Below are 13,364 nucleotides of genomic sequence, written 5' to 3'. Positions count from 1 at the left end.
GCAGTAAAAACCTGTGAGGGTTGTGGTGGTAGGAGAAACTCCCTGCCTCACAGGAGAGGTCATTGGAGAGACCCACAGGGTCTTACAATGTACACAAACCCACCCACCTGGGAATCAGCACTAAAGGGGCCCAATTTGCTTGTAGGTAGTGGGGAAAGTGACTGAAAGCCAGCCAAGAGCTGAGCAAGTGGCATTGTTAACTCTTGGATTCCTCCTCCACATACAGCCTCATAATGCTACTATGTGGGTTGCCCCACCCTGGCAAATACCTAAGTCTCTGCCACTTATTACATAACAGGCACACCAAGACAAAAAAAAATATGGCCCAAATGAAAGGACAGATCAAAACTACAAAAATATAATTAAGCAATGAAGAGATAGCCAAGCTATCTGATGCAGAATACAAAACACTAGTAATCAAAATGCTCACAGAAATGGTTTAATATGGTCACAAAACAGAGGAAGAACTTATGGCTATGCAAAGTGAAATATAGGAAAATGTAAAGGGAACCAACAGTAACAGGAAGGAAACTGGCACCCAAGTCAACGATTTGGACCAGAAGGAAGAAAGAAATGTCCAACCAGAACAGAATGAAAAAACAAGAATTCAAAACAATGAGGAGAGGCTTAGGAACCTCTGGGCCAACTTCAAATGTTCCAACATCCAAATCATGGGGGTTCCAGAAGGAGAGAAGGAAGAGCAAGGAATTGAAAACTTATTTGAAAACATAAGGAAGGAAAACTTTCCTAGCCTGGCAAAGGAAATAGATTTCCAGGAAGTCCAGGAAGCCCAGAGAGTCCCAAACAAGTTGGACCCAAAGAAGCACACAGCAAAGCACATCATAATTCCATTAGCCAAGATTAAAGATAAAGAGAGAATCTTAAAAGCAGAAAGAGAAAAGGAGACAGTTACCTACAAAGGAGTTCCCATAAAAATATTAGGTAATTTCTCAAAAGAAACCTTGCAGATAAGAAGGGGCTGGAAAGAAGTATTCCATATCGTGAAAGGCAAGGACCTACATCCAAGATCACTTTCTCCAGGAAAGCCATCATTTAGAATGGAAGGGTAGATAAAGTGCTTCCCAGGTAAGGTCAAGTTAAAGTTCATCATCACCAAGCCCTTATTAAATGAAATGTTAAGGGGACTTATCTAAGAACAACAAGATGATAAAATATGTGAACAGTGAAATGACTACAAACTCACAACTCTCAACAACTGAACCTAAAAAATCAGACAAAACAAACTAAGCAAACAAGTAGAACAGGAACAGAATCACAGAAATGGAGATCATATGAAGGGTTATTAGTGGGGAGGGAGTCGGGGGAAAATGTACAGAAAATAAGAAGCATAAATGGTAGGTATAAAATGGACAGGGGCAGGTTAAGAATAGTATGGGAAATGGAGAGACAAAGAACTTATATGTACGACCTATGAACATAAACTAAGGTTGGGGAATGCTGGTGGGAGGGGGGTACACGACAGAGGAGAAAAACGGGGAGAAAAAATGGGACAACTCTTTTAGCATAATCAATAAAATATGCTAAAATAAACATAAATAAAATGTAAAATCTTTTTTAAAATTTTAAAAGAAAATAAAATACCAGTGACACATTTCACAGGTATAGAACATTTCAAAAATTCATATGGTACCATAAACAACCCCAAAAAGCCTCAGGAATTTTGGGAAAGAAGAACAAAGTAAGAAGGATCACAATACCTGATATAAAACTGTATTACAAGGCATGGTAATCAAAACAGTCTGGTGTTGGCATAAGAACAGACACAGATGAAAGGAACACAACAGAGAGCCAGAAATAGACCCAAGTCTCTATAGTCTACTAATATTCAACAAAGAGAGAAGGAGTATAAAATGGAGTAAAAATAGCCTCTCCAACAAATGGTGTTGGGAACTACATGCAAAAATATGAAACTCGACTACCAACTTACACCATACAGAAAAATAAACTTAAAATGGATAAAAGAATTAAATATAAACTGTGACACCATAAAAGTCTTAGAGGAGAACATAGGCAGGAAAATTTCACATATTCCACACAGCCATATTTTCACTGATATGTCCCCTAGAGCAAGGGACATAAAGGAAAGAATAAGCAAATTGTATTACATCAAATTAGAAAACTTCTGCATGGCTAAAGAAAATACCAGCAAAATGAAAAGAAAACTAAGTGTATGGGAAACTATATTTGCAAATGATTCCTCAGACAAGGCTTTGATCTCCCACAACTCCATACCAGGAAGACAAACAATCTAATGAAAAAACAGGCAATGGACCTGAACAGACACTTCTCCAAGGAGGACATACACACATGAAAGGATGCTCAACATCACTAGCCATGGGAGAGATGAAAATTCAAAACACAATAAGATATTACCTCACACCAAGTCAGGATGGCCATCATAAACAAATCAACAGACAGCAAGTGTTGAAGAGGATAGGGAGAAAAGGGAACGCTAGTGCACTTGGTGGAAGTGCAGACTGGTACAGCCACTATGGAAAACAGTATGGGATTCCCTCAGAAAACTAAAAATGGAACTCCCTTTTGACCTGGTAATTCACTGCTCTAAGGATCCTGAAACACCAGTTCAGAAGTACCTATTCACCCCAATGTTCATAGCAGCATAATTTATAATAGGAAAGTGGTAAAAGCAACCTAACTACCCATCAGTAAATGAGTGGGTCAAAAAACTGTGGTACATTTACACAATGGAATAGTATGGAACAGACAGAAAGAAGGAAGTCCTACCCTTCACGACAGCATGAATGGAACCGAAGAGTATTAGGCTAAGTGAAATAAGCCAGGTGGTGAAAGACAAATACCATCTGAGCTATAAGGGGAACCTAATCAACAAAACAAATAGGTGAGCAAAATAGAACCAAAGACATTGAAATAAAGAAAAAGTTGACAGTGACCAGAGAGGAGGGTGGATAATGGGGGACAGAAATGGAAAGGTCAAGTCAAGGAACATGTACAAAGGACCCATGGAAAAAGACAATATGGGGAGGGAGGATTGACTGTAGGAAGTGGGGGTGGGCAAGGTGGGGAAGAGTAATGGGAATAAGTGTAATTGCACAACAATAACAAATTTAAAACAAAACATCAGCAAAAGTCTCTTAAAATGATCAAAGAAACGCTGAAATATCTATCATCTTTGGAGAATTCATTGGGCTTGAAATAATTTATTATTTTTAGTTCCTTCAAGAATCACAAGACCATAAAATAAATTTAAGTAAAACATTAAGGAGAAGAGGGAGAAAGGTAGAGAAAGAACCTGTGAGCTAGAGAAAAAAAGAGAATCTCACTCATATTAGCAAATCTAATCACGGTTTCTGGTCTTTGCTGAAATGTCAGCTCCTCAACAGAGATTTCCTTGACTACCCTCCATAAAACAGTGTCTACCACTTCTGGCCAAGATGGAGGCAGAGGTAGACACACTGTGCTTCCTCACACAACCAAAATAAGGTCAGTAACAATTTAGAAACAAGATAACAACTAGATCTGACAGAAAATTGAACTGTATGGAAGTCGGACGACCAAGGAGTTAAAATATATACATTCATCCAGACTGGTAGGAGGGGTGGAGCCGGGCAGCCGGGTGGAGAGGGGTTGAGGCAAAAAAAGTGGTGGCGCCAGATGCATAATGTATCCCGGGTGCATAGGGCATCCCGAGCACAAGACCGCAGCGGGTGGACTCTGGGGGCACAGGCAGCTGGAAGACCCAGCAAGGCAGCAATTGTGAAGTGTGGCAATGCGCACAAGGCACCTGGCTGTCTGGGCTACATTCAAGTGCAGATACACTAAGTGAAATTGAGCAGTGAGACAGACTGTGCAACCCAGGGTCCCAGCTTCGGGAAATAGAACCTCGGGACACTGATTGAGAACACCTGTGGGGGTTGAGGCACCGGGAGAGACTTCCAGCCTCACAGGAGAGTGCATTGGAGAGACTCATGGGGTCCTAGAATGTACACAAGCCTCACATGGGGAATCCTCACATGGGGATTAGCACCAGAAACAACTAATTTGCTTGGGGGAAGTGGTGGAAGGGACTGAAATCCAATGGAGAGAGGAGCAAGCACCATTGTTTCCTCTTGGACCCTGTCTCCACATACAATGTCACAACCCAGCAACTAGGTTGCCCTGCCCTGGAGAACACTTAAGGCTCCGCCCCTCATATGTAATAGGCTTGACCAGACCCCCCCCCCACAAAAAAATGGCTCAAATCAAAGGCCAGAGCCCATACTTTTATGTGACTAAGAGATAGCCAACCTATTAGATGCACAGTTCAAAGCACTGGTGATCAGGATGCTCACAGAATTGGTTGAATTTGGTCACAAATTAGATGAAAAAATGAAGGCTACGATAAGAGAAATTAAGGGAAATGCACAGGGAACCAATAGCAATGAAAAGGAAACTGGGACTCAAAACAAAAGAGTGGACCAGAAGGAAGAAAGAAACAACCAAACAGGAAAGAATGGAGAAATAAGAATCCAAAAAAAAAAAAAGAGAGAAGCTTAGGAACCTCCAGGACATCTTTAAACATTCCAACATCCAAATTATAGGGGTGCCAGAAGGAGAAGAGTAACAAGTGGAAAAGTTATTTGGCCAAATAATAAAGGAAAACTTCCCCAATCTGGCAAAGGAAATAGACTTCCAGGAAGTCCAGGAAGCTCAGAGAATCCCAAACAAGTTGGACCCAAGGAGGAACACACCAAGGTACATCATAATTACATTACCCAAGATTAAAATTCAGGAGAGAATTCTAGAAGCAGCAAGCGATAAGGGGACAGTCACCTACAAAGGAGTTCCCATCAGACTGTCAGCTGATTTCTCAAAAGAGACCTTGCAGGCAAGAAGGGGCTGGAAGGAAGTATTCCAAGTCATGAAAGGCAAGGACCTACATCCAAGATTGCTCTATTCAGCAAAGCTTTTATTTAGAGTGGAAGGGCAGGTCAAGTGCTTCTCAGATAAGGTCAAGTTAAAGGAGTTCATCATCACCAAGCCCTTATTATATGAAATGTTAAAGGGACTTATCTAAGAAAAAGAAGATAAAAAACATATATAGTAAAATAATAGCAAACTCACAACTATTAACAAACACACCTAAAACAAAAACAAAATCAAACTAATCAAACAACTGGAACAGGAACAGAACTACAGAAATGGAGATCACATAGAGGGCTAGCAACTGGGGAGTGGGAGGAGGAGAGAGAGGGAAAAGGCACAGAGAATAAGTAGCATAGATGGTAGGTAGAAAATAGACAGGGGGACAGCAAGAATAGTATGGGAAATGTAGAAGCTAAAGAACTTATGACACATGGACATGAACTAAATGGGGGAAATGTGAGTGGGAGAGGGTGTGTAGGGTGGAGGGGAGGGGGAAATGGGACAACTGTAATAGCATAATCAATAAAATATATTTAAAAAACAGTGCCTACCAACAGTCTATTTACCATCACTATGCTTTTTCTTCACTTATTTTTATTGAAATGATAGGTTTGTTTCTTTGTATGTGTTTTGACTGTCTCCTGGCAACAGAATACAAACCTGTGTAGGGAACCACTTCTCGAGAGGGGGAAATGTGGCCCAGCACCCACGTGGAAAACTAGCGGGGTGTGAGTCAGCATGCAGGACCACACCTGTGAAGTTCTCCCATGGGAACTCAGGCCTGCAATGTGCCTAGGCCACTTTGAGTCTTGCTCTTTCTAAAAAACTCCCTCACCCTGAATTGAGGACATTTACTGCAAAGTAACTTCCTAAAATCCATGCTAAACCTTCCAAGGGTGAGTGTAACCAGATCAACCACTTTTGCCTTTTCTATTGCAAATATCCCTCTTCTGTGATGTGATTAGTGGCATTGGCTCCTTTGTTTTCTGTAAAAGGTAACCACCTAAAGCAAACCTGTGCATAGTAAATGAGGACCATCATGTAATGTGCATGTGCCAAGAAACCCATTAAAGGCTGGTCACGGCCAGGGCCAAGGCTTTTGCTCCCTTGAGAAAAAAGCCATGCTGTCCCTTTTTCTCCACCGGACTCGGTAGTCTGTGTGAATGTCTTGTTTCATCCGTAATGACTTGGACACTGTGGGCTGGTGTCTGCATCAAACCTGCACAAAGACAGGGTTTTTTCCCATTTTGTTCACTGATGAATCTTAAGTGCTCGATACATAGTAAATAATATTTGTTGACCAAATGTGGATGCATCTTTTCATTCTCTACTCCCATTACAGATGGACAATGTGGGCTTCTGGCATAAGGTCAGTTCCCCATCAGGGTTATAAATTCCACCATCTTTCTCCTGATCCAATCACTTACTCTTCAAGAAAAAAAAATATGGACAAACAGTATACAAGGCACTAGGGATACAGCCATGTGCAAAAACAACCTGTTCCCAGGCTTCATGACCGGAGAAGCTCTAGTCTACAGGTCTAGGGGTGGAGACATACCAAATAATCACATGAAGAAATGTAAAATCAAAGTTGTGAAAAGTACTATGAAAGGGAGGTACTTATACTCAGTGTTTAAGCAGGGGAGTCTGACCAAGTCAGGGAGGTCAGAGAAGCAAGCTTTCCTGAAGTAAGTAGCAGTTAAGCTGAGAAACAAAGGACATCTCAGGGATAAAGAGGAGAGTAGGAGGGGAATGAGCACTGTAGGCCGGAGAACAACAGGTGCAAAGGCCCCAGGAAGGGCGTGTGGCACAGACCAAGAGTAAAGATGAACTATGTTGCTAGAGCAGAGAGGGCAAAGGGGAATGTGAGTGAGATGAAGCTGGAGAGTAGACAGGGTTTAGGCAATGCAATGATCTTAAATTAAAGGCAACATTGGGAGTTTGGACACTATCTTAAGAATACTGGGTGACCACTGCAGGGCTTTTAGGTGAAGAGTGAAAGGATTGGATCTGTGTTGCAAGCTATCAGATAAGCATTATGATTGCATTGTGTAAAACCACCAGCAGGGGGCAGAATATGTGGAGGCAGACTGGAAAGTGAGAGATGATAGAAGTTAGGGTGATGGTGTTGTGGCAAAGAGAGACAAGAGATGGCCAATGAAATGCCAGTTGGAGGAAGGTTTAATGAAGGAATTGTTTATGGGGCTGTGGGCAGGGCTAAGGGAAGATTCTGAGGGGAATATGGGGGTGCTATTAATGATTACAGTGGCAGCAAAGGTATCAATCAAGAAGGCAACAAACACATGGGCCTGAAAACAGTCAGAGCAGCCTGGATACCACTCAGTGCAGAGGGGTTGCCAGAACAAGGCAGCCAAGCAGAGATGTACTCAGAGGGGGGCAAAAACGTAAGGACAAGACCCTCCCAGGGATGCATGATAACAACACATACCCCCTGAGCTCAGAAGCATTAGAGAAACTGTCCCTTGACAGAGCTCACAGGCCCCTCTGCAGTGGGGAGAGCAGAAAGTCTGAGGCTCAGGGTGAACCTCAAAGGTTTGAACATACAAGATGGACAGGAAGGGACCCCCCAAAACGATCAGGGGACTGACTGCTGATGTCACCAGGGCAAACACACATTTGGCACATGGACCAAGTATTTCTGGTTCATTCCCTCACTCATTCAATAAGTATATAACAAAACAACTAACACAAAAGAAATACGATAAAATAAATATCAATATTTGAACAATATTGATTAGAAACATTCTTTTCCATGTGCTTTCAGACAATTCACTGATAGCTATAAATTTGTGCAAATGCTGCCACCCGAGGTCAGCAGATGTGACTGGCAGAACACTGCGTAGAATTATCGAACATGTGAAATGCACCAAGGTGCTTTACAAGGAAAAAGCAGCTATGAGGTCATAAGACCTCTTCAGTGAAGCACACAGTTACCCTCCACCCACCCAAACCATCAAGCACTGTGGGCAGGGTGGGAAAATGCAACCAGGCACACAACAGGGTGAAACATGAATAGGTCTCTGAATTTGTGTCCCTGGAGTTTTGATGAGGGGTGTGGCCCAGAGACCTGTGTTTGAACCCTTCTAGTGAAAAATAAAAGTACATCGGATTGCAGACAGAGCAGACCCTTCTACGTGAGTCACACCCAACATGAACCACACAGAATGGGCAAAAGGAGAGGGATGGACTCAGCTGCTCCTGGGGGGAGGCTCTGTGAGCCCCAGACAATGTCAATAAAACCAAGGCAGAAAGGATTAGCTGAGGACACCAGGGAGAGTGCCTCATAAAAAAACAAAAGGGGTTGAGTGAGCCTTAAAATGGTGGGCCTACACCTAACAGCAACGACTTACATAAAGTAGAGACTCCTGGAAGCACACGGGGAAACTGGCCAGTATACAGTCACAGAGGAAGACCTTAACACCATTCGAGGGATGTAGCAGCAGATTGGCTGAAAATGCTCTTTGAATCTGTGCATTGTTTTTTTTTTATTATTTTATTTAAATTGTTGTTGCAGTATTGTGCATTGTTTTGAGTAGACCTCTCTCAGAGACCAACTGAGTGGGGCAAAGGTGAAGATGACTTAGTTCCCATCTCTCTAGGCACCCTCCCCTCCCAGAGAGCCTTGCATTTTAGTCCATTCCAGGGTTTCCAGGGCACCCGAGAAAGCACGTAGCAGGAGCAGCTTTGCCAACCCAAGGCCACAACAAATGACTTTCAGTACTGGCTGAGGGCCAGAGGCCAGAGTACTGATAAGAAAGTTCTTCCAGTAAAAGGAGTTGATTTATGGAGGGAGGAATGGGGATATACATTGACCAGGGGGCACAGCATGTTGCAGGAGCAGGTTGTTAGAGGCACATCTTGTGCACTCCTGTTATACTGCCATCTCTACTTCAAATCACAGCCATGGTCATATGGGGGTTCCCTGCTTACCAATCACTAGTGGAAGAAAAATCCTGAGCTATATCTTCATATGCAGGTACGAGCCAAAAATTGACTGTTGTAAATCCCCAAAAGGCCAAACTTTGGCAATTGCTATTGATTTTATCCACTTTGTGCAGAAAGACAAATGGCCCAAGTTTCAAATGTATACAGACTAATGGACAGCAGCAAATGGCTTGGCTGTCTGGCCAGGGGCCTATGAGAAAAAAAAAAGACTGGAATATCCAGGGACAAGGACATCTCTGATGAAGGCTTATTAGTGAAAGGGCATAAAATAGAAAGATCTTCGTGTCATATGTTAATGCCATCACAGAGCATCTACCATGGAAGAAGCATATAACAATAATGTGGACAAAATGACTAGCAATTAACATCAGCCAGCCTCTACATGGGCCACTGCAGTGCTAGCAAGATACAAGCTAAGTGTCTATGGAGGCAGGGAGAGAATTTATGCATGGACACAAAAATATGGCTTCCTGAACCCCAGTCAAGATGGCGGCATAGGCCTCACCTCTTTATACAACCACATCAAAATTACAACTAAAATATAGAACATGCCTTGGCTGGTGTGGCTCAGTGGAATGAGCACTGGCCTGTGAACCAAAGGGTCACTGGTTCGATTCCCAGTCTAGGGCACATGCCTGGATTGCTGGCCAGGTCCCCAGCATGGGGCATGTGACAGGCAACCATACATTGATCTTTCTCTACCTCTCTTTCTCCCTCCTTTCCCCTCTGCCTAAAGTAAATAAATAAATAAAATCTTAAAATATAGAACAACCATCATTCAGAACTGTCAGAAATCGAGTTGAATGGAAGTCTGACAACTATGGAATTTAAAAAAAAAGCACATCCATCCAGGCTGGTAGGAGGGGTGGAGACATAGAACCAGCTGGTGTCATCCACTACTAGTGGATAAAAACTTGAGGGGGTGGATATCTTGGGAGTGAGGAGTCCCAGTCCCACACCAGAACTCCCAGGCCATGGTTCCAGTGCCAGAAAGATAAGTCCCCACAACTTCTGGCTTCAAAAACTAGTGGAGATTGAATCAGTGGAAAAAACTTCTGAAGCACCAAGCAGTTCTTAAAAAACTCACACGTGGACTCACCTACTCATACTCACTCCCTCTGAGCTCCAGTGCTGGGATATCAGCTTGAAAACCACCAACAGGGCTAACATTGGTTGGTCCACATTAAAAATCCCCAGAGATTCCACTCCACCCAATTTATGGGCCCACCCAACCTGCTTTTCAATATGAATGGCTGGTTCTTGGCATTACTGCATACTTCCTAAATCCTCTCAAATAAGCAACAGCTGGCCTCAGTGAGCCCCAGGCCCAGCACTAGCAGAAAAAAGCCTAGATTCACAGCTTGGCTTTGCTGGGAATCTCCAAGAGCAGCACAAGTAGCAGCCATCTCAGACTGCTTTATAGCTCAAGCAGGGTGGTCCCGGGCAAAACAGGTTGGGACTGACCTTGGCCTGCACCACCTGGGAAACCCTTAGGGCCAGCACACTCAGTGGACAGCTACAGACCATGTTAGAGTGCCATCACCCTGCCCCTGCACTGCTGATCCTCCACAAAGGGCAGGGGTTGGTGGTCAGTGGTCACAATCAATCCTTGCAGCTTACTGGCCTGGGTAAGTCCCTTCCATTGATCTGCCAATAGCAACCAAGGCTCAACTATAAGAGGAGGGGGTATTAAGCCCACATGGAGGGTGCACCTCGAGTATCCAACTTGAGTGATAGGGGAAGCTGTGCCACTAGATCCTACAGGTCACCTACTACATTATAGGACACACTACCAAGACAAAGAGTCAAAGCAGCTCTGCTGAATACATAGAAACAAACACAGGCAGGTTGCCAAAATGAGGAGACAAAGAAACATGGCCCAAATGAAAGAACTGACAAAAACTCCAGAAAAGGAGCTAAACAAAATGGAAATAAGCAATCTATCAGATGCAGAGTTCAAAACACTGGTTATAAGGATGCTCAAGGAATTTAGTGAGGACCTCAGCAGCATAAAAAAGGTCTAGCCAGAAACAAAGAATACATTAATTGAAATAAAAAACAATATACAGGGAAATAACAGTACAGTGGATGAAACTCAGAATCAAAACAATGATCTGGAACATAAGGAAGCAAAAAACAACCAATCAGAACAACTAGAAGAAAAAAGAATCAGAAAAAAAAAATGAGGAGAGTATAAGCAGCTTCTGGGACAACTTCAAGAGGTCCAACATTTGCATCATAGGGGTGCCTGAAGGATAAGAGAAAGAGGGAGAAATTAGAAATCTATTCACGAAAAGTAGTGAAAGAAAACTTCCCTAATTTGGTGAAGGAAATAGATATGCAAGTCCAGGAAGCACAGAGAGCCTGAAACAAGATGGATGCAAAGATGCCCACTCCAAGACACATCATAATTAAAACGCCAAAGGTTAAAGATAAAGAGAGAATCTTAAAAGTAGCAAGAGAAAAGAAGTTAGTTATCTACAGGAGAGTTCCCATAAGACTGTCAGATGACCTCTCAAAAGAAATGTTTCAGGCTAGGAGGGATTGGCAAAAAATATTCAAAGTCATGAAATTGACTTTGACCTATATAGGACTCTTGGCAGGGACCTATCACCAAGATTGCTCTACCCAGCAAAGCTATCATTTAGAATGGAAGGGCAGATAAAGAGCTTCTCAGACAAGAAAAAACTAAAGGAGTTCCTCATCACCAAACCATTATTATATTAAATGTTGAAGGGATTTTTTTAAAGAAAAAGATCACAACTATGAACAGTATAGTGGTAAAAAAATATATATCTATCAATAATTGAATCTGAAAAATAAACTAAGCAAACAAGAACAGAGACAGAGTCATGGGTACAGAGAGCATTTTGATGGTTGCCAGATGGGAGGGGGTGGGCAGAAGGGGAGGAAGAAGTGAGGGAATTAAGAAGTACAAATAGGTAGTTACAGAATAGTCACAGGAATGTAAAGCACAGTATAGGAAATGGGGTAGTCAAAGAACTTATACACATGACCCATGGACATGAACAATGGTGTGGGGTTTTCCTGAGGGAGCAGGGTTTGCTGGGTGGAGGAGGACAAAGGAGGAAAAATCAGGATGACTGTAATAGTATAATCAATAAAATATAATTTAAAAAAGAAAAGCATGGCTTCCTACTGATGAAGGCAGATCTAGTTAGTGTTGCCCCCCAAAGTTCAACCTGTCAGCAAGAGAAACCAATGCTGAGTTCCCAATGTAGCACTGTCTATCATGGAGACCAGCCAGCAAGTTGACTGCATTGGACACAACCCTTTCATCCTAGAAGGGATAGCACTTGATTCTGATTGGAGAAGACACATATCCCAGGTATATGTTAGCCTTCCCTGCCTACAAAGCCTCAGCCCACACCATCATGTAAGGGCTTACAGAGGGTTTGAGTCACTGATGTGGGAGCCCATATAATATCATGTCAGAGCAGGGGACCAACTGTACAGCAAAGTATGGGCTGGAGTGGGCCCTGACCATGGTGTCCATTGGCTTTATCACATGCTGCTCCATCCAGAAGCTTCCAGACAGAGCAGTGGAATGACCTCTTAAGGTATAGGTAAAGATTCAGCTTGTGCAAGGTCCTGTGAGGATGGAATGGCGATTTCTATGTTGCTGTATATGCATTAATTCAAAGATGGTTGTGTCCCCAACACATGGGTTTAGGAACCAAAGAGTGGCAGCAAAAAAGCTCTACTTAACATCACTGCATATGGCCCACCTGGGAGTCTGTGCCGCTCCTCCCTGCAGCTCTGGGCTTAGCAGGGTACAAGATCCCCACAGCAGAAACACAAAAGTCTCTTTGAATTAGAAGCTAGGGGCGCACCCTGGGCACCTGGGGCTACCATGCCATACCCCTTCCCAGGATAACCAGTGCTTAATGACCAAACAGTGCAGAGATATGAAGTCCTTTCCAGGATGGCCCAACTTGGGACAACTCAGAAGGGTCATTTCAGCTCCCTGTAGAGTCAGCTTGCACTGCAACCGAACTTCTCCCTCCGCCCACTCCTGTCCTATTCTTCTCTTCCCCAGTGATGGTCCTGAGAGCACTCCAAAGAAACCTTCTGCACATTAATCTCTGTCTCACAATATGCTTCCAGGGAACATGACCAGTGATATTAATTCATATTTAAATGTGCTCTAAATTCATCCATCTCTAAAAATTTCTATGACACTAGCTTTGACATAGACCTACATGGTTTTTAGTAATTTCATAACATTATTTGATGCCTATATCATTGTGTGCACTTCTCCCTTCAGTCCATTTGTCCTATCTCCTGAGCATTTTGAGACTTATGTCCTTCCAAACATATGAACTCATCCTTACTTTGTTCCTTTTCCTCTTTTACCATTTTGTCTCCTAGGTTCTTCTGAGTCTACCTTAGCCAGTTTCTCCAAAGTTTCCATTGGTTTCTAACAAGACTCAGATCCATGCCCAAAGATAGGTATTTTGACATACACTATC

The 13,364-nt window shown here is 42.9% G+C and overlaps 1 protein-coding gene across 1 annotated transcript in view; it reads right to left on the bottom strand.

Moving 5' to 3' along the window:
• F8 (coagulation factor VIII) overlaps positions 1 to 13,364 on the bottom strand; it is a 195,584-nt gene that overhangs the window by 170,994 nt on the left and 11,226 nt on the right. The gene's annotated exons all lie outside the window — the stretch shown is intronic.

The sequence above is a fragment of the Phyllostomus discolor genome, chromosome X, assembly GCF_004126475.2.
Source record: "Phyllostomus discolor isolate MPI-MPIP mPhyDis1 chromosome X, mPhyDis1.pri.v3, whole genome shotgun sequence".
In the NCBI taxonomy this organism is placed as follows: Eukaryota; Metazoa; Chordata; class Mammalia; order Chiroptera; family Phyllostomidae; genus Phyllostomus; species Phyllostomus discolor.
This window is presented reverse-complemented; position numbering and strand designations above follow the sequence as displayed.